The 24,916-nt window shown below is 37.7% G+C and overlaps 1 protein-coding gene across 2 annotated transcripts in view; it reads left to right on the top strand.

Annotated features, from left to right (window-relative positions):
- Window positions 1-24,916, top strand: part of SEMA3E (semaphorin 3E) — a 192,347-nt gene that overhangs the window by 33,301 nt on the left and 134,130 nt on the right. The window lies entirely within an intron of this gene.

The following is a 24,916-nucleotide window of genomic DNA, read 5'->3' as shown; positions in this document are numbered from 1 at the left end:
ATTGACTATTCTATTCATTTTGTTAATGATGTGTATATAACTATAATTTTATTTGTTCTGACGATTTTGACACGTGTCCACATGTTTTGTTTTGTTGTCTGTCTCCCCCTTCTAGACTGTGAGCCCGTTGTTGGGTAGGGACCGTCTCTGTATGTTGCTGACTTGTACTTCCCAAGTGCTTAGTACAGTGCTCAGCACACAGTAAGCGCTCAATAAATACGATTGAATGAATGAATGATGGACTGGACATCCTGGGTTAGGCATAGTAGTTTCCAGATCAGCCATAAACAAGTTGTCCAGCCTATTGTGGCCTGGAAAGGTCAGTTGTGACATAGCTGAATGGGCAAGGTTATTGACTGCAGCAATCTCCTGCTTTCCCAATATATTGTTTCTATATAATTTCATATTTCATCGCAGTACATTTTACATTTCAAACTTCTGAAAGTCAGGGACCATATGTCTTTCATTTTTTCCTATAGTCTAATCCTGCACCACATGATTTTAGATTACAATGGTAGTTTCTGAATAGTATCCTTCAGCCAATTTTTTCCCTCCTCCCCCCCCCCATTGGATTTTGCAGGATTCTTTATCATTGTCAGAGTCAGAATCATCTTCATCATGAAAAATTAGTTTTAACCAACTACAAATGCATGGAGCCTTGTTGGGTGCCAAATGAATTCAGTCGGGCAGATATGGCCTCTTGCCAGTAGATGCTCATGATTTATGATAAAACAAGATTGATGCCTATGAAACTGTAAATAGATAAAAAGATTACATGTGTGTATGATAAAAAAATATACCCTGAAATACCACTTTCAATAGAAAACATTACCAAAAGCTTTGTTTCCAAATGATGCTTCCAATTATAGTGCCTTACATCTTAGGAATAGGATCCTGAATATTTTTTTAAACTGCATCCCATTGTAAAAAGGGTTATTTCTAAATCCTTAACCGAATCACATTATGAAGAATGTTTGCAGTCTGCTTCATAAAAATTGATATAAATCTTAAACTAAATGTGAGCAATTGTATGCATTTTTTTTTTCCCTAGACAGTGAAAATGGGAAGGGGAGGAAAGTATGTTTGGGGAAGCAGTGTGGCCTGTGAAAATAGCATGGGCTAGGAATCAGAGGATTCAGCTGTGCCATTAGAGAAGCCGTGTAGCTCAGTGGAGAGAGTACGGGCTTTGGAGTCAGAGGTCATGGCTTCAGATTCTGGCTCCGTCAATTGTCAGCTGTGTGACTTTGGGCAAGTCACTTAACTTCTCTGTGCCTCAGTTCCCTCATCTGCAAAATGGGGATGAAGACTGTGAGCCCCACATGGGACAACCTGATCACCTTGTATCCCCCCAGCGCTTAGAACAGTGCTTTGCACATAGTAAGTGCTTAACAAATGCCATTATTATTATTATTATTTGATTATTGTATGGCCTCTGTCAAGATGCTTAGTTCCTCTGTGCCTCAGTTTCCAAATCTGTATATTGGAGATTAAAGACCTATTTGCCCTCCTACTTAGACTGGGTGCCCCAAGTGCTACAAGGACTGTGTTCAACCTGATTATCATGTATCTATCCCAGTGGTTAGAACTTACTAAGCTCTTAACAAATATCACGGTTATTGTTATTATTGTATTCATTTTTGTATTCTGTAGTATTGTATTCATTCATTCACGTTTGTGAAGAGCAACGTACAATACTCCAAATGTACATAATCAGATCCAGTAATTTTGCAACAATCTAGAAATTGCTTTTTATAACTAGTACAGATACCATTGTTTGGTTGAATTAGCGAGTGTTTTAGCATGCAATTTAGAAAAATGAGAACCATATTCTGTAATTCTCTTGAGCATCTGGGAAGTCTGCCAAACAAATTTCAAATTAGGATTATTAATAAACCTATAAGGGAGAGAGTTCAATAAAGGCAGGGGGTGTGTTCCATATTTTGAATGTATTCTAATTAATTAAAGGTCTTCTGTTGGCAGTTTAGTCCCTGAGACCACATACATTTTGATTTCATCTGTAGAAACACATAGATATGTTGCATAGATTAACAGGTCAGTCAGTCATATTTATTGAGTGCTTACTGTGGGCAGAGCACAGTTCTAAGTGCTTGGGAGAGTAAGCTTGGCACATAGTAAGCTCTTAATAAATACCATCATTATTATTGTTATTACAATATAACAATATGACAGACACATTCTTTGCCCACAGCAAGCTTGCAGTCTAGATTGATGATAGTTGGGGCTTTTGTGTTTTTCAGTGTCATGTGTGGGTAACTACCTTGGGAGCTTGCTTCTATTAATGTTTCATCTGGTTTTGGGTATTTTTATTTGTATTCGTGAAGTGTTCAATATTTTTCAGGCACTGTACTAAGTGCTGGGGTAGATAAAAGATAGTCAGGTTGGACACAGTCCTTGTCCCACATGGATGCTCACAGTCTTTATCCCCTCTTAACACATGAGGTAACTGAGGCACAGAGAAGTTGACTTGCCCAAAGTCACACAACAGACAAGTGTCAGAGCCAGGATTAGAACCAAGGTCCTCTGACTCCCAGGGTGTAGCTGCTTTCACAAGACCATGCTTCGTCTCATGGTAAATGGGGATCTTAGTAGAACACTCTGCCCTTGAGGTGCTTACACTGTAACTGGAGAGATAGGCAGGCAAATATATATTATACTTATAATAGGCACAAAAAGGAAAATAGGTACAACTGGTAACAACAAAAGCGAACAAAAATGAATAAATCAATGAGTGACTCCCCAAAATAAGTAAACAAATGTAAAGTGTAGTATTTAAGCACTTACTACATGACAAGCACTGGGCTAAGCACTGGGGTAAGCACAGTTAAATCAAAGCAGGCACAGCCCCCTGTCTCATGTGGGGCTTACAGTGTAAAAGGGAGGAGAACAGATTTACAGATTAGGAAATTGAAGCACAGGAAAGTTAAATGACTTGCTCAAGGTCATACAGCAAATGGTAAGGATGGATACTGAGATAACCTGATCAAGAAGATGGGGAATAGTCTGGGAATGCCTCCTGGTGGAAGAGGTTTTTTTATTTTTGGGTTTTTTTTGTGTTTTTTTTTAAGAAGTCAGTGAAGATGTAGTTTGGAAGATTTGAAGGGGGAAGAAACTTCACACAGAGAGAAAGACATGCTCAATGAGTCACAAACAAAAGTGTAAAGTTAAAGTTCGAGCTAGTTGGTCATCTTGGGGGAAATGAAGAGTATGAGTTGGATTGTAACAAGAAATAATAATGATGATGGAATTTGTTAAGCTCTTACTATGTCAAGCACTGTTCCAAGTGCTGAAAAGGGAATAGAAGATTAATAGACAGCTGATAGAGAGTCTCAAATCGTAAGGTAGATGTTTGCTTTTGTATTCCCAATAGAGTGCAAGCTCCTTGTGGACAGGGAATATGTCACTGCTTTCTTTTGTACTTCCCAAGAGTTTAAATCACTTTGTTGCAACCAGTTGATGCCCAATAAATACTATTGCTCTACTATTAAATCAACAGGCCAATCAGAAAATGAAGAAACAAGAAAGATTGAATTTATTATCCTAACAAAAGTTGGTGTTTCCAAAGATATTTTGTGAAACCGCATTAAACTTGCTGGGTAATGGATGAGCTGCTGTTATATTAAGGCTAACAAATCTTCATTTGAAAAGCCTTTGTAGTTCGCCCTGACAGGAGAGCCATTAACCACATTGTCCCCTTCCTTCTGTAAGTCCAGATTTTCAAAGGCCTGCAAACATCACTGCAGCCCAGACTACAGGCTGAATGTTTTCAATTTTGCCATCAAGAGTTCAAGTATCAGTTGCCTGCAGGAGGATACTGAAGTCCAGCACTTTATGTACCAATTGCTGGTCACCCTGGGGAACTTGAGCATTTCAACATTGTGTTTCAGTTTATCAGTGAAAAGTACAGAGTGGTTTTCTGGGTAATTACCTAAATGTGAATTTGTATTATAGGTCTTAAGGACCTGGGTTCTAATCCCAGCTCTTCCACTTGTTGTCTGTGTGACCTTGGGCAAGTCATTTCATTTCTTCTGGGCCTCAGTTACTTCATCCTTTTAAATGGGGTTTAAGTTTGTGAGCCCCATGTGGGATAAGTGCTTGTAAATGCCGTCATTATTTTAGGAACTGTGTCCAACCTAATAAGTTTGTAACTACCCCAGTGTTTAGAACTGTGCCTGATAAGTGCTTTACAAAAACCATTAAATAAAATAATCAGAGCATTTTATCTCCTCTAAAATTGTGCCAAATTTTACCTAAGGGTAAACAATTTAGGCTCTCAATCATTGTACCTTCAGTGATCACTCGCAAGTAATCTTACATCTAAATAAGATGAAAGAAGAGTAGAGTATTAATTAATATTTTGAGAGAATGCAAAGTCTATAGCAATGCAAAAACATGACAGTTGAAAAATTAATCATCATATGACTTTCTTAATAGTCTTAATTAGCATTTCTTCCTTTTATCTTCCAATATAAATGTGCCCAATTTAGGGCTGACATTTTAGTAAATTTGCCGAGTAGCTCAGCTTGAACCAACCTGATGAGCGGAGTACGTTTTCGGCAGTTAGCAGGGCAAATACTCAAATACCACAGCAGCCTTCTTTTGTCTAGAAAAATGTCTAATTTCTTCGTGGTTACGATACAACATAACATTGTGTGAGCTTGTTTGAAAAGAGTTAACACAAATGTCACAGAAATCATAGAGCTTCCTTCTTCTCTGCTAATGCCCCAGGGTTCCTTTTGAGCCTAAACAGGAGTTAAAATACATATAAATATCAAAGAAAACATCTCCACACTCGTCACTGCCAAGAAGATTAAGAACTTCTTTTACTTAAATATTTAACCATCTGTGAAAGAAGTGAAGATTTGTTTTTCTTTCCCTAATCATCATCATCAATCATATTTATTGAGCGCTTACTGTGTGCGGAGCACTGTACTAAGTGCTTGGGAAGTACAAGTTGGCAACATATAGAGACAGTCCCTACCCAATAGTGGGCTCACAGTCTAAAGGGGGGAGACAGAGAACAAAACCAAACATACTAACAAAATAAAATAAATAGAACAGATATGTACAAGTAAAATAAATAAATCAATCAATAGAGTAATAAATATGTACAAACATATATACATATATACAGGTGCTGTGAGGAAGGGAAGGAGGTAAGATGGGGGGATGGAGAGGGGGACGAGGGGGAGAGGAAGGAAGGGGCTCAGTCTGGGAAGGCCTCCTGGAGGAGGTGAGCTCTCAATAGGGCCTTAACCCTAATGTGGTTATAGCTTGAAAAAGAAGTAGATCGCTAAATTTGAAGATTTCAATAAATTGATAATTACATAGTTAAAACATTTACTATATAGAACAATGATAAGTGATGGAGCTGGGGAGGAATCTGATAATCCATAAATCACGTTTTGAGATGGCACCATGGTGACTTCCACTACTTATTAAGCTGGATGTTCCTTCTGTATACACTACTCCCTAGGATCCTCAGGTATTTTGAAAGCTTCCAGATTTTTATGGAACCATGTAGTAAATTACTACTTCCATGAATTAAATGGTATCAGCTATGTTGAAAGAGTTAATGCAGTTTTTCAAAGGGCATAATTTACTCTCAGGACTAGAAGGATGAAGCTGTAGCAGGAGCTGGATGTGAGTTATCAAAGCAGAGAAAATATGTACCAATCTATAATTCTATTTATATTAATACCTGTTTACTTGTTTAGATGCATAAATATCTATAATTCTACTTATATTGATGCTATTGATGCCTGTTAACTTCTTTTGTTGTCTGTCTCCCCCCTTTTGGACTGCAGGCCTTGCGGGCAGGGATTGTCTCTCTTTACTGCTGAATTGAACTTTCCAAGTGTTAGTAAAGTGCTCTGCACACAATAAGTGCTCAATAAATGTGATTGAATGGATGAATGAATTAATTCATTCAATCCTATTTATTGAGTGCGAATTGGTTTCTGTCCCTGAAGAGTTTATAATCAAGCTTAGGCAAGAAAATTAAGTGTACACATAAGAAAATTGTGTCCACCTAAGTGTACACGTAAGACAGTTACACATGTACAAAGTTATGAAATAAGCATTATAACATTTAAATTTTACAAATATTTCTTTTGCAAAACCACAAAATAAGGTAAAATATCATTCAATAATCACTTAACTGGATATTAATGATAAACCACTTATGAAAGTCTACCTATCCATTCACCTTTAATTACATTTAATGACATTCTTATTTTAAATGGTCTTGCCTGATGTTGTAGTGCGAAGGGCATTACTCTGGGCATCAGGAGATCTGGGATTTTTGTTGTTTTTTTTTTATAGTACTTGTTAAATACTTCGATGAGCCAGGCACTATACTTAGCACTGAGGTAGGTCCAGGCTAATCCGGTTGGACACAGTCCCTGTCTCACGTGGGGCTTACCATCTTCAGTCCCATTTTACAGATGAGATAACTGAGGCACAGAGAAGTTAAGTGAATTGACCAAGGTCACACAACAGACCAAAGACTTATGTAGCTTTTTGAGAGGTATAGCAGTTCCAGCAGGAATTCTTAAAATTAGCTGGCTAATGAGGGTGATGAAAGCCAGAGGATACCATGGCAATCTTCTCCTGCTTTGCTACAGCATAGCATCAACACTAATCTGCAGCCTTTTCAGTCTTAAGTAGGCCCTGCACATATGAAAAGTTCAAACAGGAACCTTTGCATGCACATTGCTGCATCTCTGGTCACTGACTCACAATCACTATCTGCCCCAGTGGGAACATAACTGGCAGGGTCGAGAGAATGTGAGTGGTAATGTCCAAACTATAAACTGTAGTTCCTGTAGACTGTAAGCTCCTTGTGGGTAGGGAATGTATCTACCTACTCTGTTATATTGTACTCTCTCACAAGTGACTAGTACAGTGCTCTGCACACAGTAAACACTCAATGAATACAATTGATTGATATGAACACTACAATCAATTCCATTGGGATATTCTTGGTTCTGAAGCCTCCAGTTTCGGAGTCATCCATTGCCCATCTTCACCTTTTCAGATGATCCAGTCAGTCTTTTCAGTCTGTTCAATTCCATCAGAATGAGAAACCACCTTTTTGTATTTTTTTGTTTTGTTTTTTTTTTTGCAATTGGGCAAACTTGCATCAGTTTCATTTCACTGTCGTGAGTCTGAGGGGAAAGTCTTTCATGGTCGTACACCAATTCATTTGAAAAAGTAAAGTTTGGTTTGTTTAAGTTTGGCATATCAATTAAAAATTGCATTTCCCTTGTGTCTCAAATTCACAAAGGAAGTTTTATATTTTTGCTTAACCGCAGCACATTTTTTCCCTCCAGGAGGGGAAAAAGTAATTCTGTAGCCTTTCAATGAATGGAATACTGTGTTATGTATAACTTAATGTTTCCTCTGACTGGAGTGAGCTTTACTATTTTTAAAAATGTCTAGAAGTGGAAAATATTGTACACTTTGTATTTTATTAAATGCTCTTCCATCAGTGGTGGAAAATAGAACTTCAGATTTCACAGTTCAGGATGGCTTTTTCCCCCAGTTTTAATGAAGACCATTATTTTAAATTATAGATTCATGGAGCTCAAGTAATAGTTATGTTGAATAAGTATGGATCTAATCACTCGCAGAGATTTAGGATGGATCATTGAAGATGATATCAAGCCTTCCAGCTGTGTCTACTAAGAAGCAAGTTGCCTTTATGGCGAATTGTTTTTATTGCCTAATTAGTTACTACAGTGACTTGGACCTTTTAAATGCACTTTACCCTCATTAAATAGTCAGTGCCTGGTGTGGCATAATTTCCCATTAGATAAATGTATATTGTTATCTTAAACTTTTTTTTATTTTTTTATTTTTTTTACTTTGGAGGCTATTGATTAATTTAGTTGTTTGTCTGTGGTGCATCTTTCCAAGACAACACAGATAAGAGCTTTACATTTTCATTGAAAAGACAGGGAAACTAAAGCACCAAGAGATTGGAGCTGATAGATTCCGCTAGTGGGTAAACTTTGCACCCTACTTGTCAGCACAATTAAACTTGATAAGTTTTAACTGAAGGTACTTAAGAAACACTGAAATGAAAGATGAATGCATTTTGGGAGTAAAGCTGGATTCTAAAATGAACATCCAAGAAATAGTTGCATTCATGGAAATTAGAGGGTGACATTAATTATGTTTTCGATTGATTGGCAAACTCAGAGTAATTTTCTGTTGTTTGAGTTTGTCTGGTCCTAAAGTCTTTGCCAAGCACTCATTTCAAATGATTAGATTTTAAAAATAAATTTATCCTGGATATATGTATGATTCATGTAGCTTTCAATGATCAAAATGTGTTTTGTAAGATATAGTTAGTGTTCAAGATGATATTGAAGTCTTTGCATAAGCATCTCTCAAGAAAACAATTAAATGGGCAGCCCAAACATAAGCAGGCTTCAGTTTTAATAGCTTCAATACCAAATTCAAAATTGTAAACCCAAGATTTTTAATGGACAATGAACTTGGCAGTATGGTCTCTCAAGAAAAAATAAATGGAAAGACATTGGGGAAAGTAATGAGAAAATCAATATTGTGGCAAATTTTTGAAGTAAAAACCTGATAATGATATCTAAAGCACACCGAAAAATGACAGAATTCAAGAGGTAAACCAGAATGCACAAAGTGTACATTTTTTGACTGAAAGTAGTCTGAATTATTGAGCTAGTTATAAAGTTGACATTACCTGCTTGGAATATAGAATGCAACATTTATTTTACCAGAATTAAGATCTATATTTGAAAATCAATCAATCAATCGTATTTATTGAGCGCTTACTATGTGCAGAGCACTGTACTAAGCGCTTGGGAAGTACAAATTGGCATCACATAGAGACAGTCCCTACCCAACAGTGGGCTCACAGTCTAAAAAAAATGAATGAAGGGTATTTTCCCATTTTGAAGAAGTATTTACAGGGATTGGACAATATGTCTTTTGTACTAGATGTAGTTTCACTCAGCTTTTTTTACCTAAAGGTCTTCATATCACTCATCCTTCTGATGTGTTACTCTTGGTATTTCTCTATCTTACCAGTTTCCTGACCAAAGAAAGGAGTGGCCAACTTGAATGCCATCCATATTTTCAACCCATTTATATGTTGTCAAATTTAAGGCACTTCTTGGCCTCCTTTGTCATATTGTACCTCGTTTTGGATCCTACCCATCTGTTCCACTCCTATAGCAGTTCATATTTACCAATCAGATCCAGCTAAGGAGCAGCACGGTCTAGAGTGAAGAAGGCAGGCCTAGGAGTCAGGATACCTGGTTTGTAATCCCAGCTCTGCCACTTGCCTGCTTGCCACTTGCCTTAGGCAAATTGCTTTAACTTCTCTGTGCCTCAGCTTCCTGATTTGTAAAATGAGGAGTAAATATCTCTTCTCTCTCCTCTATAAATTATGAGTCTCATGTGCGGCAGGGACTGTATCCGTATCTGCCTACCTTGTATCTGCTTACCCCAGTCCCTGGGACATAGTGAGTGCTTAACAATTATTATTATTATTACTATTATTAGAGAAGCAGCATGGCCAAGTTGAAAGGGGACTGCCTTAGGAGTTAGAGGACCTGGGTTCTAATCATGGCTCCACCACTTGTCTGTCCAGGACCTTGGGCAAATCACTTAACTTTTCTCTGTGCTTCAGTTTCCTCATCTGTAAAGTGGGGATAAAACCCTACACTCCACTACCTAGACTGTGAGCCCCACATGGGACAGGGACAGTGTCCTAACTAATAAGTTTGTATTTACACCAGTGCTTAGAATAATGCTTGACACATAATAAGTGCTTAACAAATATCATTGCTATTATTATTATTCAATCAGTGGTATTTATTGAGCACTTACTATGTGCCTAATATTGTAAAGTGCTTGGGAGAGTACACTACAACAGAATTAGTGGACACATTTCTTGCCCAAATTATTATTATTATTATCAGTTGACTTTTATGTTTTTCCATCATTCCTTTTATTTCTCTTTTTCTTTTTTTTTTTTTTTTGCATATGGTCCTCTGTTAAGCTTCCTCAATTGTCATTTTCTCTGTAGATTTTCCTTCCAATTACTCCACAAAATATATTTTATGTTCCTTCACTCCAGGCAACACCCTTGGATAAATTGCAATAGGTGAGAGACCAATTGTGTGTAATAATAATGATAAAAAAAATCAAGTGTAATATTAATGTGTTAGGCTTGAAAGGAAGCTCATGTCATTAAAACCTGCATTTATAGTCTCCATCAACTCTGTAGTGTCAGTTGATTTTTTTTAGCACCCTTTCAAAATGAAAAAAAATTGCATTGTTTTGCAGTGTGTCAATATTCCAGTAGGTTGCAATAGGTTAACTTATTGTTCTTGCCTAATTCAGTCATGGCTTGCTATTACTCTCCTCTTCTTTTAATTCTGACCTGCGGAACAATTCTTGTTTACATAGGTTGGCACATTTTCTGCCACTAACTTGATCACTTGCAGCTGGAAAAACTGGTAATTTGATTTGAAAAGTCAGAAGCAGTCATTAAGAAACAAAAGACTATGAAAGAGGGTTTCTAACTGAATGTGTTTAAGTTGTATTCATATAGGCTTCACATTTCTTATTATCCCAGAAATAAAACAAGGAAATTTCTTTAGAAGGAAAAGAAAGTGAAACTATTTTATGCTACTGAGGGAGAAGGAGGCTTTAATTGCAGTGTACTGACTGAGTTCTGAATATTGGCACAGTCTACCAAACAGAAAGAACTCATGTATGAAGCTCGGGCTCTTTCTGAAAACAAACTGCTTCATGAGAAGCAGTGTGGTTCAGTGGAAAGAGCGCAGGCTTTGGAGTCAGAGGTCATGGGTTCAAATCCCAGCTCCGCCAACTGTCAGCTGTGTGACTTTGGGCAAGTCACTTAACTTCTCTGGGCTTCAGTTCCCTCATCTGTAAAATGGGGATTAAGACTGTGAGCCCCGCTTGGGAGAACCAGATCACTTTATAACCTCCCCAGCACATAGTAAGTGCTTAATAAATGCCATTATTATTATTATTATTAAACTAATTTCACTTATTTACAATTTTATAGCTCTTAAAAAACAATAGTGCCTACATTTTTCATTCATATATGCTTTTTAGCTGTTGGATTTGAAGTATTCTGATGTTATTTCAGGAAATGGAAATAAACCAGGCCTTCTGACTTAGACAACAAATTGACAGAGAGAATAATCAGTGCCCAATATGTCTAGAACTATTTCCTGTAGTTTGAAGTTGGTGAAATAAGGAAAACACTTCGACAGAAAAGTCTGGCTTTTCTGAGGATTTTAAGAAATTTATGGAAACAAGTAGATCCAAATGCATAAATGTGCTAGGAAATAAATCTGCATCCTCAAGGGACAGAGCAGTGTATATTCTTCAGCTCAGGGCTCTGAAGAAGAACCCTGAAAAGGAGGACACTTACACAACCACCACAATCCTGGGCATGAAGGATATTTTTTGGGCCAGAGGGACTATATATTGTGCAGCAGCCAGCTCCACAAGCTGCACATTTTCAGGCCCAAGTGGATTTGCCCACAGGCTTTCTCTTGTCAGGTTCCCTTGGTCGCCTACTGAGACTTCAATTTCTTACTGTTTTGCTGATCCATAGACATCCTTCTGGTTGGTAACATTTTGTAATTTTGTAATTTATTTTTTGGTGTTTCATGGTTTTTATTACCATACTATACTAAGCACTGAGGAAGATACAAACTGATAGGTTGGACATAATTCCTGTCACATGTAGAGCTCACTCTATTAATTTCCATTTTACAGATGAGGTAATTTAGGCCTAAAGAAGTTTAGTGACTTACCCAAGGTTGCACAGAAAACAAGTGGCAGAATCCAGGTCCTTCTGACTCCCAGGCTCATGCTCTATTCATTCGGCCCCACTGCTTCTCATTCACTTGTGCAGACAGAGCATTCTCTCTGATTAGTACATCACCATTTTATTCAGTGCTTGAACTTTTCAGCCTTCCATTCCTCTGCCTGGTGTTCAGTCCAGTCTCAGTGATCTCATAAACTGGATTTTATACCCATTCAATTTGGGCTGGACCAGGCTCTTTAATTTTAACACATCCAACCTCTCATTTGATTGTGGAGAATGTGGGTTTTAGTTCTGTTGAACTTCCACAAGTGTTTGCTATGGTATTTTACTCTCAGTAGTACAATTAATTGAATGATTCATCCATCGCACACAGCAGTGGAGGGAAGGTAACTCAAATTTCAAACAATTTACATGAAAATCATTAGATCACCTTGTTGATTTTTGTGCAGAGATTTTTTTGCAATATTTGGAGTTTGAAGAAGCTTTATTTTAATAATAATAATAATAATAGTGTTTATTAAGTGTGTACTATGTGCCAAGCACTGTTCTAAGCACTGGGGTAGATACAAGGTAATCAGGTTGTCCCATGTGGGGCTCACAGTCTCAATCTCCATTTTAAAGATGAGGTAACTGAGACACAGAAAAGTTAAGTGGCTTGCCCAGGGTCACACAGCAGACAAGTGGCGGAGCTGGGATTGGAACCCGCATCCTCTGACTCCCAAGCACGTGTTCTTGCCACTTAAGTCATGCTGCTTCTCTTTTTTATTCTATGGTTTTATTGTATGGTTAACTTATGAACTTTTATTGAAATTGGTCTGGAGTTAGGGATGAAAAAGTAAATGCATAAAAAAGCCAAGGCCCTGGTGAGAGTTCTGTGAAATCTTGGCTCCAAGAGTTTCTCTACAAGCCTTTAATAGTTAGCATTTTCTCTGCTAACTAAAACAGTTCTAGTTGAATAACTTTGTTTAGTGGTTCAGTTTCTTAGCTTCAGTTCTGCATACAATATTCAAATAATTCACCATTCATTCAATCATATTTATTGAGCACTTAATGTGTGCAAAACACTGTACTAAACACTTGGTAGAAGTATAACAGCATGGCCTAGTGGCAAGAGCACGGGCTTGGGAGCCAGAGGACATGAGTTCTAATCCTGGCTCTGCCATTTGTCTGCTGTGTGACCTTGGGCAAGGCACTGATCGTCTCTATGCCTCAGTTACCTCATCTGTAAAATGAGAATTAAGACTGTGAGCCCCATATGGGACAACCTTGTATGTACCCCAGTGCTTAGAACAGTGCTTGGCACATACTAATAATAATAATGATAGCATTTGTTTAGCGCTTACTATGTGCAAAGCACTCTTCTAAGTGCTGGGGAGTTACAAGGTGATCAGGTTGTCCCACATGGGGCTCACAGTCTTAATCCCCATTTTACAGATGAGGGAACTGAGGCACAGAGAAGTTAAGTGACTTGCCCAAAGTCACAAAGCTGACAAGTGGCGGAGCCGGGTTTAGAACCCATGACCTATGGCTCCCAAGCCCAGGCCCTTTCCACTTGGCTATGCTGCTTCTCTAAAAAACATAGTAAGGGCTTAACTAATGCCATAATTATTATTATGAATATTATTATTATCAACAGACACATTAGTACCCACAATGAACACACAATATTTCAGTTTCTCAAAAAAATTAGCAATATTTGATTATAATGCACTTTACTAATATGGAATCAAAGGCGGTCAATACAGTAAATGGTCTATTACACTACTGAAATGTTGTAGTCTCTACCATTAGAAAAAAATTGACAGCATATTTTCAAGTTTCCAGTTTAACCTTAGGTGGTTTTATTTCTCTTCTTATTTTTTGAAGATAGTTTATTAAACACCTAGCACCATTTCCCCACCCTCTTATTTCATTTTCTTTTATAGGTCAGGGAAAGTGTCTACCCACTCAATTTTATAATTTTCTTCTAAGTGCTTAGTATAGGGCACTGCATACTGTAAGTGCTCAATTGATTGATTTCCAAAGATTTAACTTCTTTCTCCAGGCCACCTCTGCTTGCATCTACCGCACAGCTGGGAGTGTTTTACGTTAATCAGCCGGACAACTAGTAGTACTTACTGAGCACCACTGGTTGAAGAGTATATTGCCAAGCACTTGGAAGTGTTCAGTGAGCTTTACTCATTTTTTGGCTTCTGATTCAGGACTCAGACTCAGTAGTTGTTGAAATAGGACACTCCATCGTCATGTTAGAGATAAAAAGTCCGGGCCCTTTTTTTCAATGTTGTGGAATTCAAATACAAAAAATAAAAATAACTAACAGCATTGACCAAATATGTTTCAAAATAATGTCATTGGTTTTTATCATATCCAAACAAGAAAGTACCCCCATTTATTGTTAAAAATCAAAGGTGGCCACTGGAACTAATGTAGTACTGTGCCCAACACCATAGTAAGTGCTTAGCAAGTACCATCATTTTTATCCTGATTATATGAAAGCCTTACCCTGGTGAAATATGGCCCAGAATACCACTCACTAATCAAAAATATTTTTATGATTGTATAGGATAATCCAGTAAAAAAGCAAGACTTCCTTGTCTTCAAAATGGAACTATTTCCAAGTAAGGATATTCATTCATTCAATCATATTTATTGAGCCCTTACTGTGTGCAGATCACTATAATAAGCATTTGGAAGAGTAAAATATAACAACAGACACATTCCTGCCCACAATGAGCTTAAGAGTCTAGAGAATTTGTGAAATCAAGCTACTGTGCATACTGAGGGAGTTATTTATGAGTCTGCTAATTGATTTACAGTGATGAATGACTTAATCAGTAATGGTATTTGCAAAACTAGTCAGTTCAAAGGTAGAGATGACAACGAAATGTTTACTTGGAGAAAAATTGTCAGAGTCTAGTTAAGCTAATTGCAAACACTATCAGACATATTAATTTTTATATTTTTATCTTATCTGTCTATCCAGTGAGTTATAGAATGTCATGGGACCTGCTGCCAGTAGCTAGTTAAATGGGTTTATTTATATAATGTGGAAACTTTCTTCTTCTTAAATCACTGAAGCTTGCATGAAGCTTAAGGAGCTTAGCCAGTGTTCTTTATACAGTGCTTCAAGGGAAAAAATGTATAAACAAAGCTTTTGATATACTGGATCATGGGGAATGACTTCAGCCTACTGCCTTTGCCATAGTACAGAGTGTTTAGAAATTTGCTGCTCTTTCATTATCTCAGTTTTATTCTCTAAAATGTGTGAATTCAGAAAAGAAAATATATTCTTTCTGCATGAAAGGGAAATTTTCAGGATTGGGTATCAGTATTTATATCCTGGCAGTGACTCCTTAGAAATGTTGAGCAGCTCCCTCGTAGAAATCCCAGAATATAGAATATGAAAATCTGTCAGGTTAAAAGTTACTTCAAAAAGTGGTAAATAAAACTACCTGGCCATAGGCCATTGGCCCAATGCCTGTGAGTTGAAAGGAAAGTAATGTTGTCTTCTATATTGGGGCTTAAAAGTATTTATTTTTTAACCAGATGTTTTTATTAATTATATTTCCAGATACCAACATATGGTCTTTTTAAATCAAATTTAGAGTTGATACCAAAAAAAACCCCATCTTTTCTGTAAAACCTGATACCTGAATGTAGAGTCTGTGCATACAAGTAATAGTTAAGATCATTATTTAATGTTTTTACCCAATTGTTCTTTAGATGTGCAAAATGTAAAAATCACAGTGACAATACTCATGGTGGCTAAACTAAAGTGGAGCAAGGTCGATTTACACCTGACAATGATTGTTTGTCTCATTTGTTTAGAAAAGATGGATTAATGATTGCTGGTCTGTTACTGTTTTATATTGGCTGATTTGGACCAAAAACTCTGGAGGAGTGCTTTCTAGTTACTATAAATGTATCATAATAAACATTTAGCAATAGAAATATTTTGAGTACAGGAAGAAACTAAATTGATGTGCGAACACATCAATCTTCCATTGCTGTGGCCAAGTTAATTAGATTGCCTACCATAAAATGGGAACAACACTGATAGGAGAAAGATGGGTGGGTGGGTGATTCCTCCAGATGCAGGCAACCTAAGACCTGTATCAAGAATATATCCCAAAATTTAGACTTTTAATAATGGCTGAAGAGAGGGATTTAGAAATGACTGAAGATTTGCAAACTAAATACCTGTGGCAGTAGCCTCAGTAATTGCCGGAGTCTCCACATTGGTTTTTTGTGTTTCTGGTGTGGAAGCCCCTGTTGCATAGGAATCTCAGATTAGTGTGCAGAGGTTTGGAATTCATGTACCTCAGAATGTGGAGAATGAAGCCTGAGTTTGACTATTAGAGGCTTTGGCATTCTGTGGCAACTAACGTGGGTGGGAAGGGACCTTCTTTACTACTTATGGTTTGCCCGGTATCCAGTAATAAAGTTGCTTTTCTATAGTCTTAAATCCCAAGCTGTGGCTTTACTAAATAGTAAATAATAATAAACTAAATAGTAGATAGGGTTTCTTTTGCTTGTATATCCTTGGCCTTTTAAGATGACCACAGAGAATTGAAATGATAGGTCCTGGGCTCCCAAGAAAAAACCTTGAGATTTTATTATAGCGTTTGTGGCAGAAAATACTAAAGATTACAAACAGCTTGCATCATATCCTCCTCTTTTCACTTGCTCTCAGACATCTGAAAGAAAAGATGGGTCTTAGGGTTATAAATATCCCATTTCTAATTAAAAATCTCTTTGGCTTCTTGAAAAGAAAAAGAGTCCTATGCTGCAACTGAGCATGGTAAACCTATTTTAAACTATTGGCAGCGTAAAGTAGTAGAATCTCATCATTCTTTTAAATTTTTTCATGTCATGTCATTATTTGTCAAAGATGCATCTTCAGGACTTTTAAAACATTTTGGAAAACATTATGATACTGTCATACATGCTGTAAATGTCCATGAAAGATTTCTTATTGCCCTGGGGATTAAACATGCAAATTCTGTCTCCTGTAATAATTCAGGTAGTAATCTCTGAAATAGACAAAATGTACCTGTTGACTTTTCTTGCCTTGGATATGCAGCTTGTTCTACTTAATCACATGTTTTCATTATTCATTCTGGAACAATAAGATGGAAGAATTATAGTATGTTCTTCCAACAGCTTCTACCTGTCTGCAATATGGTGTTACTAGTACTATAATAGGGAATACTATGGCACAAGCTTTCCTAAATGTTTGATTTTACAAGAATGCAACATCTCTGTTATAGTAGAAAGAATTGTATTTGATATCTTCATTTTGTGTTGGTTCTTTACAGTTTAATTACATTGTCTCATCTTCAGTCCCCTGTTCATCCCCTCACTTTTCTCACTGCTTCCCACTTCGGCTTTGCCTGTCATGGGTCTTTTCTCTTCCCCATGTGAAACTTCTTAATATTTGTATCTAAATCCATCTCTGATCTCTGGACTCCCATCTTTGGGTCCTGAGTATTCCATCACGAACCAAAGTGCATTCAACTCTGATTTGTTTGAGTGAAGGGTATTTTTCTATACACTGTCATCATTAAAAATATTCATTTACTGCTATTTGCCAGATGCTTTAAAAAGCAAACCAAACAAGCCTGATTCCTGCCCTGCCCTTTAAAAAGTTTACAATCTGAGACAGACAGCCCTCATAGGGACAGGTGAGCAGATTTAATTACATTTCTTGTGTGCCAAAGACATGATTCTTCTGGGATAATTTTCCATCTCTTATTTATCTGAATCTACTATGATGTTAGTTACTTTTTCAGAGTAGCCAAAAATATTTTATGTATAGCGAAAGGAGGAGGCTTGTTTTCCAAGGTACTCAGTGTGTAGTATGAAGACAAGATTCTGTAACATAGTCCAAACTTGTAATTTTCAACTGAAAATATGTCCCAAGGTATCTACAACCCCTCAGGGCTATTAAATTTAACGAATCTATTATAGGGAAGAGATCATTCAAGTTTTTTTGTTTAATTCTTCACTGCAAATTATTAGCAAAGTCTACAAATCACTATTGCTTCTGATTTAAAAGTTGATTTCTGTTTCTCTCTTATAAGAACACAGTGTAATTCAAAACCAAAAGGTTAATGTAGAATTATGACCTTAGATTCATTCCATTGTATACTTCATTGTTATTGGATTTGGTATTCTATTCCTTTTTCAGTGCACATTAAACAGTATAATGTTAACATTTTGCAGTTAATTCAATTGCTTTCCACTTATGAGATTGTTACAGAATTTCCCTACTGTGAAGAAATATCTCCTGGAATGATTGACTGTCCAGACATAATAATAATAACTATGATAATAACAATAATAATAATAATAATGGTATTTGTTAAGCACTTACTATGTGCAAAGCACTGTTCTAAGCACTGGGGAGGTTACAAGGTGATCAGGTTGTCCCACAGGGGGCTCACAGTTTTCATCCCCATTTTACAGGTGAGGTAACTGAGGCTCAGAGAAGTTAAGTGACTTGCCCAAAGTCACGTAGCTGACAGTTGGCGGAGCTGGGATTTGAACCCATAACCTCTGACTCCAAAGCCCATGCTCTTTCCACTGAGCCACGCTGCTTCTTATATGCAAAACTGAAATGAAGATATTGCATATTTTTTTCTTGACATGTTTCTGGTCAACTTTCCATGGTAGTTTAACCATATTCCAATACATTGAATATTATTATAATGAATAGCCAATTTGTTAGATAACAGTTTTATCAAAGGAGTGACATAATTATCTGGTGCCATTATTAACATTAGAAATTTCACCAAAAAAGTTTTAAATTGTACCATGGGCTAGTGGAAAGACTATGAGTCTCAGGTCAGGATAATTGGGGTTCTAATTTCAAGTGCCACTCAACTGCTATGACTTTAGGTAGGTCACTTGATGTCTCTGTGCCTCTTCATTCTTATCTAAAATTCAGCCCACCTTCAGCCCTTATGTACATATCTGTAATATATTTTGACATTTGTCTACACCCCTAGACTGTAAGCACCTTGTGGGTGGGAACATGTCTACCAACCCAGTACTGCCAGTACCAGTAGTATTGTACTCTCCCCAGTGCTTAGTGCAGTGCTCCAAGTGTTCAATTATGCCATTGGTTGATTTTAAAATTTGGATTATGTACCTGTTGTCCATACCTCTTCAGTTTTGAGACCCATGTGAAATGGACTGATCTGATTATTTTGGATCAACTCCAGCACTTGGGAGCAGGGAAACACACCATAAATACCATGCCCACATTTGTTCTGAAATAGTATATATTTAACATCAGGCAAAATATAATGACCAAAATTTATTATTACTGTCTGATGTTTAAATATTTTTTAATTCATTTAAAAGTACACTCAATTGTTTGTTTATTTCAGGGAATGGTCCTTGTCAGCAGGGAATATGTCTACCAACTCTATTATATTTTACTCTCCCAAATGCATAGTACAGTGTTCTGTACACAGTAAGTGCTCAATAAATATGATTGATTGATTGAACAGTAACCATACTTTGAAATAGCAATGGCCAGTGGAAAGAGCATGGTCTTCAGAGTCAGAGTATCAGGGTTCTAATCCCAGGTTTACCACCTGTCTGCTGTGTGACCTAAGGCAAGTACCTAACTTTTCTATCTATTCCCATTTGTTTTATTATTTGTCAATAATAATACAGAGAAGCAGCATGGCTCAGTGGAAAGAGCACGGGCTTTGGAGTCAGAGGTCATGGGTTCTAATCCCAGCTCCACCACTTGTCTGCTGTGTGACTTTGGGAAAGTCACTTAACTTCTCTGTGCCTCAGTCACCTCATTTGTAAAATGGGGATTAAGACTGTGAGCCCCATGTGGGACAGGGTCTCCTTTAAACCTGATTATCTTGTATCTACCCCAGCAGCCAAGTGGTGGCACTAGGATTAGAACCCAGGTCCTTCTGTCTCCCAACCCTATGCTTTTTCCATGAGGCCACACAGCTTTCTACTAAGCTTTCAACTAGAAAAATACTGTATTGGAAACCATTTTACCAAATATTTATAGAAATGAGGATCATTTCAAATTCATTTGAAAAAATTCCCAAGTTATAATTACTGTAGTATCTGTTAAGCACTTACCGCGTGCCAAGCATTATGGTACCCACAGGATAATAAGGTTAGGCACAGTCACTCTACCTCCCGAGGCTCACAGTCAAAGGGAGACAAAGAACCAGGCATCTTAGCCCCATTTTATAGATGAGTAAATGGAGGCCCTCCCTGACTAAGCTCTTTTCCTTTTCTCCCTCTCCCTCTTGCATCACCCTGACTTGCTCCCTACATTCATCCCCCCAACCCAGCCCCACAGCAGTTATGTCCATATCTGTAATTCATCTCTGATGTCTGTCTCCTCCTCCAGAGTGTAAGATTGTGGTGGGCAGGGAATGTGTCTGTTTATTGTTGTATTATTCTCTCCCAAGCATGTAGTACATTGTTCTGAACATAGTAAACACTCAATAAATATGATTGAAAGAACAAATGACTGAGCTAGCAAATGGTAGAGCCACAATCTCTCCCAACCCAGCGAAGTGGGCAACATTAATTTCCACCATCACCATTTCCTCCCCTTCCCCTTCCTTCCATCCTTTTCTCCTTTAACCCCAAACCCAGCTCCCCACTGCTCCCATAGTTCCTGCCATCAAGATGGAGTTCAGGCCGGTTCTGACCTTACTCCCAGCACTGTTCCTCAGTCCTCTGAAAAGGAGGTCGACAGGAGTCTTCCTGAGAGTGTTACCTTTAAACTGATTAAAACCATACTGTTTCTTTGGGTTTCTTTAATTTCAAGGCATAGCAGTTCTCCATTCCTTACTTGTATTTTAAACTACCAAACCAGAATGTATCTCCTCTATTTTTGGTGCACTTTTCTAGTGTGCATTTATTTAAGGCAGATAAAATTAGTTTTTAACATTGTGGACATGATGGGCTGTCTCTTAGAGTTTTATTGTAATTGTAAAAGCATGTGGGGCTTGTCCAGATATGCTCCATAGGTAAGTATTATATTATACTGAGATTTGACCTAGACTGAGATATTTTGACTCCCAAATTAAATTAAGGGCTTCAACTTACCACAGGCACCAAAGTCACCACAGGCACAATGTGACTTTTTTTGTCCTTTCAGGACCTAGAAGTTAAAAGGCAAATGCTTTTCTAAATCCTCATTTATTATGTCTAACTCAAGCATGATAAATTCCTCTAATCATCATCTGCTTTTTATTATGGCATTATCTTCATTAGGTCTTTTGGGGCTTTTTCAGTGTGGTTGCACTGTTCATTGCTGAGCAGTGGAAAGAGATTATATCACTCTGTGCTTTGTAAAATTAAAGAATTGACTTTATCATTTTCAAGTGAGGAATTTTATATTCTGGAATTTGGCTTTCTGGGTTCAGTGCACCTTTCTTTCCTGGATTGTTACATAATTCACCAAAGATGTTGATTCCATCTTTTAATGATTTTTAACCAGGAAGAACAAGGTGATTAAATGACATGGAACGTTACTACAAAGAATTCATTTTGTTAGTGTTGCATGTCTGAAATAGAAGAAAACTCCTTGAGGAAACTGAACATTAAAATACTTCACTGCATTTTCTTTAAAAGGATGACTGGAGGACATAATTGGATACTTCCGTTAACCTGACACAAAACTTGCAGGAACACTGGAAGCCTGGCTTCTTTGGCAGGGAAGCTGCTTCGCCCAGTGGATGAGAGCATGGGACTAGGAGTCAGAAGGATATGGGTTCTAATCCTGACTCTGCCATCTGTCTGCTGTGTAACCTTAGGCAAGTCACTTAACTTCCTTGTGCCTGTTTCCTCATCTGTAAAACGGGGAGTAAGACTGATAACCCCATGTGGAATAGGGACTGTGTCCAACCTAATGAACTTGTATCTACCCCAGTGCTTAGAACAGTGCTTGACAAATACCATTATTATTAGTACTATTATTATTATTTGACAGATTGGCTGCAATAACCTATATACTTTGCTGCCTCTCAGAGCTGATGTACCTTACGCTGTGGCCCATTCCCACCATAAGTGAACATACTAGGCTTCACATCAGGTCTCCTGGGCTTCCCCCAGTTCTTGGCATCACAATAATTGAACATGCCATGGAGTTTGCCTCTACTGGTCACCCCAGAAAAGCACTTCTTTCATGGGAATATAAAAAGGGTAGAGGGGTTTCTTGTCAGGTACTATTCCAAATTGAAAGAGAGGAAAATGAAGTCATAGTCATAATTCAAGTGTGAATGAATTATTGAGGGCAGTGATTGGTATTTTAATTTTGGTAGGCATAACTTGCCCTTTTATGATCAATCAGCAGTATTTAATGAGGGCTTACCGTGTGCAGATGAAATGTAATTAACATTTTTCAAGGAATAATGAATACTACCTAATCTCTTATTTTCCGGTTACATGTATATCTGTCTCTCTCTCCCAGGTGTTGCATAGTTCTCTAAATGAAGTAAATGCCCAGTAAATACTACTGATTGACTGTGAAGCAGTTTTGCCTTATGGAAAGAAGACACGGAAGACCGAGGTTCTAATTCTGGCTCTGCCACCTGCCTGCTGTGTCACCTTGGGCAAATCACTTAATTTCTCTGTGCCTCAGTTTCCTCAACTGTAGAATGGGGATTAACTACCTGTTCTCCCTCCTTTAAGACTGTGAGCCCCATGTGGGACAGAGACTGTGTCTGACCTAATTGACTTGTACCTACCCCAGTGCTTAGAACAGTGCCACATAACAACAAAACAACAACATTCAAAGAGGGAGGCCAAACACATATTTAATCCCCATTTTTCAGAGAGGCAAATGAGAAATGGAGAAATTAGTGACTTGTCCAAGATCACACAGCAAGCAAGTGGCAGGGCCTGAATTAGAACCTCGGTCCTCCCCATGCCTGTGTTCTTTTCTTAAGGCCACAGTGCTTCGCAGTCAATCAATCAGTAACATTTACTGAGCATTTACTCTGTTTAGAGTGCTGTATTAAGCATTTGGGAGAATGCAAAATGGTTAGTAGATGTGATCTCTGCCCTCAGGGAGTTCAGATTCAGGCAGAAATGAGCCGAGGCCAGACTTCAATATTTCCAAGATTAAAAAGGGGGCCCAGCATGACTTCATGTCTTCAGGAGTGTTTTGCTCTGTCCCTGAATCTGAAAGACGTAGTATCTGTATCTTCAACCATAGGAAAATGAAAGTTTTCCACTCTGCATATAGAGATATAGGGATAAATTGAAGATAGATAATAGTTTCTAGTCTTTGAATATAGGCTTCCATACCGTCAACCATAGACAAATAGTACACTTTCCATAAATGGATGAGTTTTGAAATTTTTTATGTAAGAATTCTAAATGAGAGTACTATAGGAAAAAAATGTAAAATGTGTCCGTTAAACCTGATATTCAAATAATGGAAATGGGAAAACATATCTCATTAAGAAAATGTGTTGCATTTATTCTATGCCAAAATTACAGGGTAAAAAAAAAAAGTTTTGGCTATCAGAGAATCCTGTTTCCCAGTAGTGTGATAGTGAAGATTTGGGCTAGTCAAGAGAAGAGAAAGCAGCTCCCTGGCAAGGAATTTGCTTCATTAGACACTTGACTGAAAACGTTCTATTTTTGTGCACTTAGAGGGCTGGATAGGCAGGGAAATGCTTGAAGTTCTGGGTTTTAATGGGAAACAAACCACGAATGCTGCCTCCTTTCTTCTCTTCTAGTGAACTTCAATTGCATATGCAAAAGATCACCCTTTCCGGGAGTTTTCCTGCTACATTGAAATTCTTGCTCATATAACTTTCTCCAATGTCACAGCCTCATTCCTCTTCAACCTGCAGGTTGGGGTCCTAGTGTTGCCCTTGTGTGTGCCTCTCCCCCTATGGTTCCAGTTAATAGCCATCAGTTACCCAGTGGGTGATCACATTCCCTTTATGTGTAGTGGTTTGAAAAGGATACATTTGCTCTTTAACTTCCTCATCTTGTCAGGCTCTTATGCTAATATATATGATTAATGGAACCTTGGGTCTCAATCGGGGCTATTCTTAGGAAATTCATGATTTCCTAAAATTCCAAACATTGAAGTAAGAATGCTATTTGCCATTCAGAGAAGGAGGAATGTTTTTCAAAAATTTCTTAAAATGATCTTTTTCATTACGCAGGATTCCATGTTGTCACTGATAATTGGTCCTGTAAGACATGTGTGTGTGTATTTCCCAAATTCCAGTACAGTGTACAGTGAATGCCACATAATGTGCTTATTACTGATTGATTGTGTTGAAAGGAACTTATAAAACTTTGACTCCAAAGACAATAACTCTTCATGGTCAAAGGCCATGTTTTTTACTTATCTGCTGTTTGAGCTTGGGGAAGTCACTGCACTCCTCTGTGCCTCAATTATCTCATGTATAAAATGGGGATTGAGACTTTGTGCTCCATGTGGGACAGGAACTGTGTCCACCCCGATTTGCTTGTATTCACTTCAGCACTTAGTACAGTGTCTGGCATATAGTAAGCACTTAACAAATACCACAATTATTATTATTAATGCTGCTAAAGGTCATGTAACATTTTTCTGTGTGATTTAAAAAGTGTTTTGTTTATATTACCCTGATGTTTCCACATTTTGATTTAGACATGTCTGCGGAATTTAGCATCATGAGTCCCAAGAACTCAGGTTGATAACTTGTCTTGTTTGGGATGAATAGCTTTACAGAAATGTGGAGAACTGAGGAGGATACAAAACATAATCATTAACAGTCCACTATGTAGAAAACAGGAATTGTGAAGGATGATTCCAGGAATTATGATCAATTTTTGCTTTGGGAAGTGTAGGCTATGCAATTATCTGGTAATAATTTTCAAGCCAAAGGGAGATTGATTATAAGAGGATGGTGACCTGAATCTTAGATCAGTCAAATTTCCTTGTTAAAAGGCTTGGATGCGTAAAGATGCAGCATGGTCCAGTGGGTAGAGCATGGGTCTGGGGGGTCAGAAGGAGTTGGGTTCTAATCTCAGCTC

This window comes from Tachyglossus aculeatus, assembly GCF_015852505.1.
Source record: "Tachyglossus aculeatus isolate mTacAcu1 chromosome 12 unlocalized genomic scaffold, mTacAcu1.pri SUPER_6_unloc_1, whole genome shotgun sequence".
NCBI classification, from domain to species: Eukaryota; Metazoa; Chordata; class Mammalia; order Monotremata; family Tachyglossidae; genus Tachyglossus; species Tachyglossus aculeatus.
Note: the sequence above shows the minus strand (reverse complement) of the source record. Positions and strands in the feature narration are given on the sequence as shown.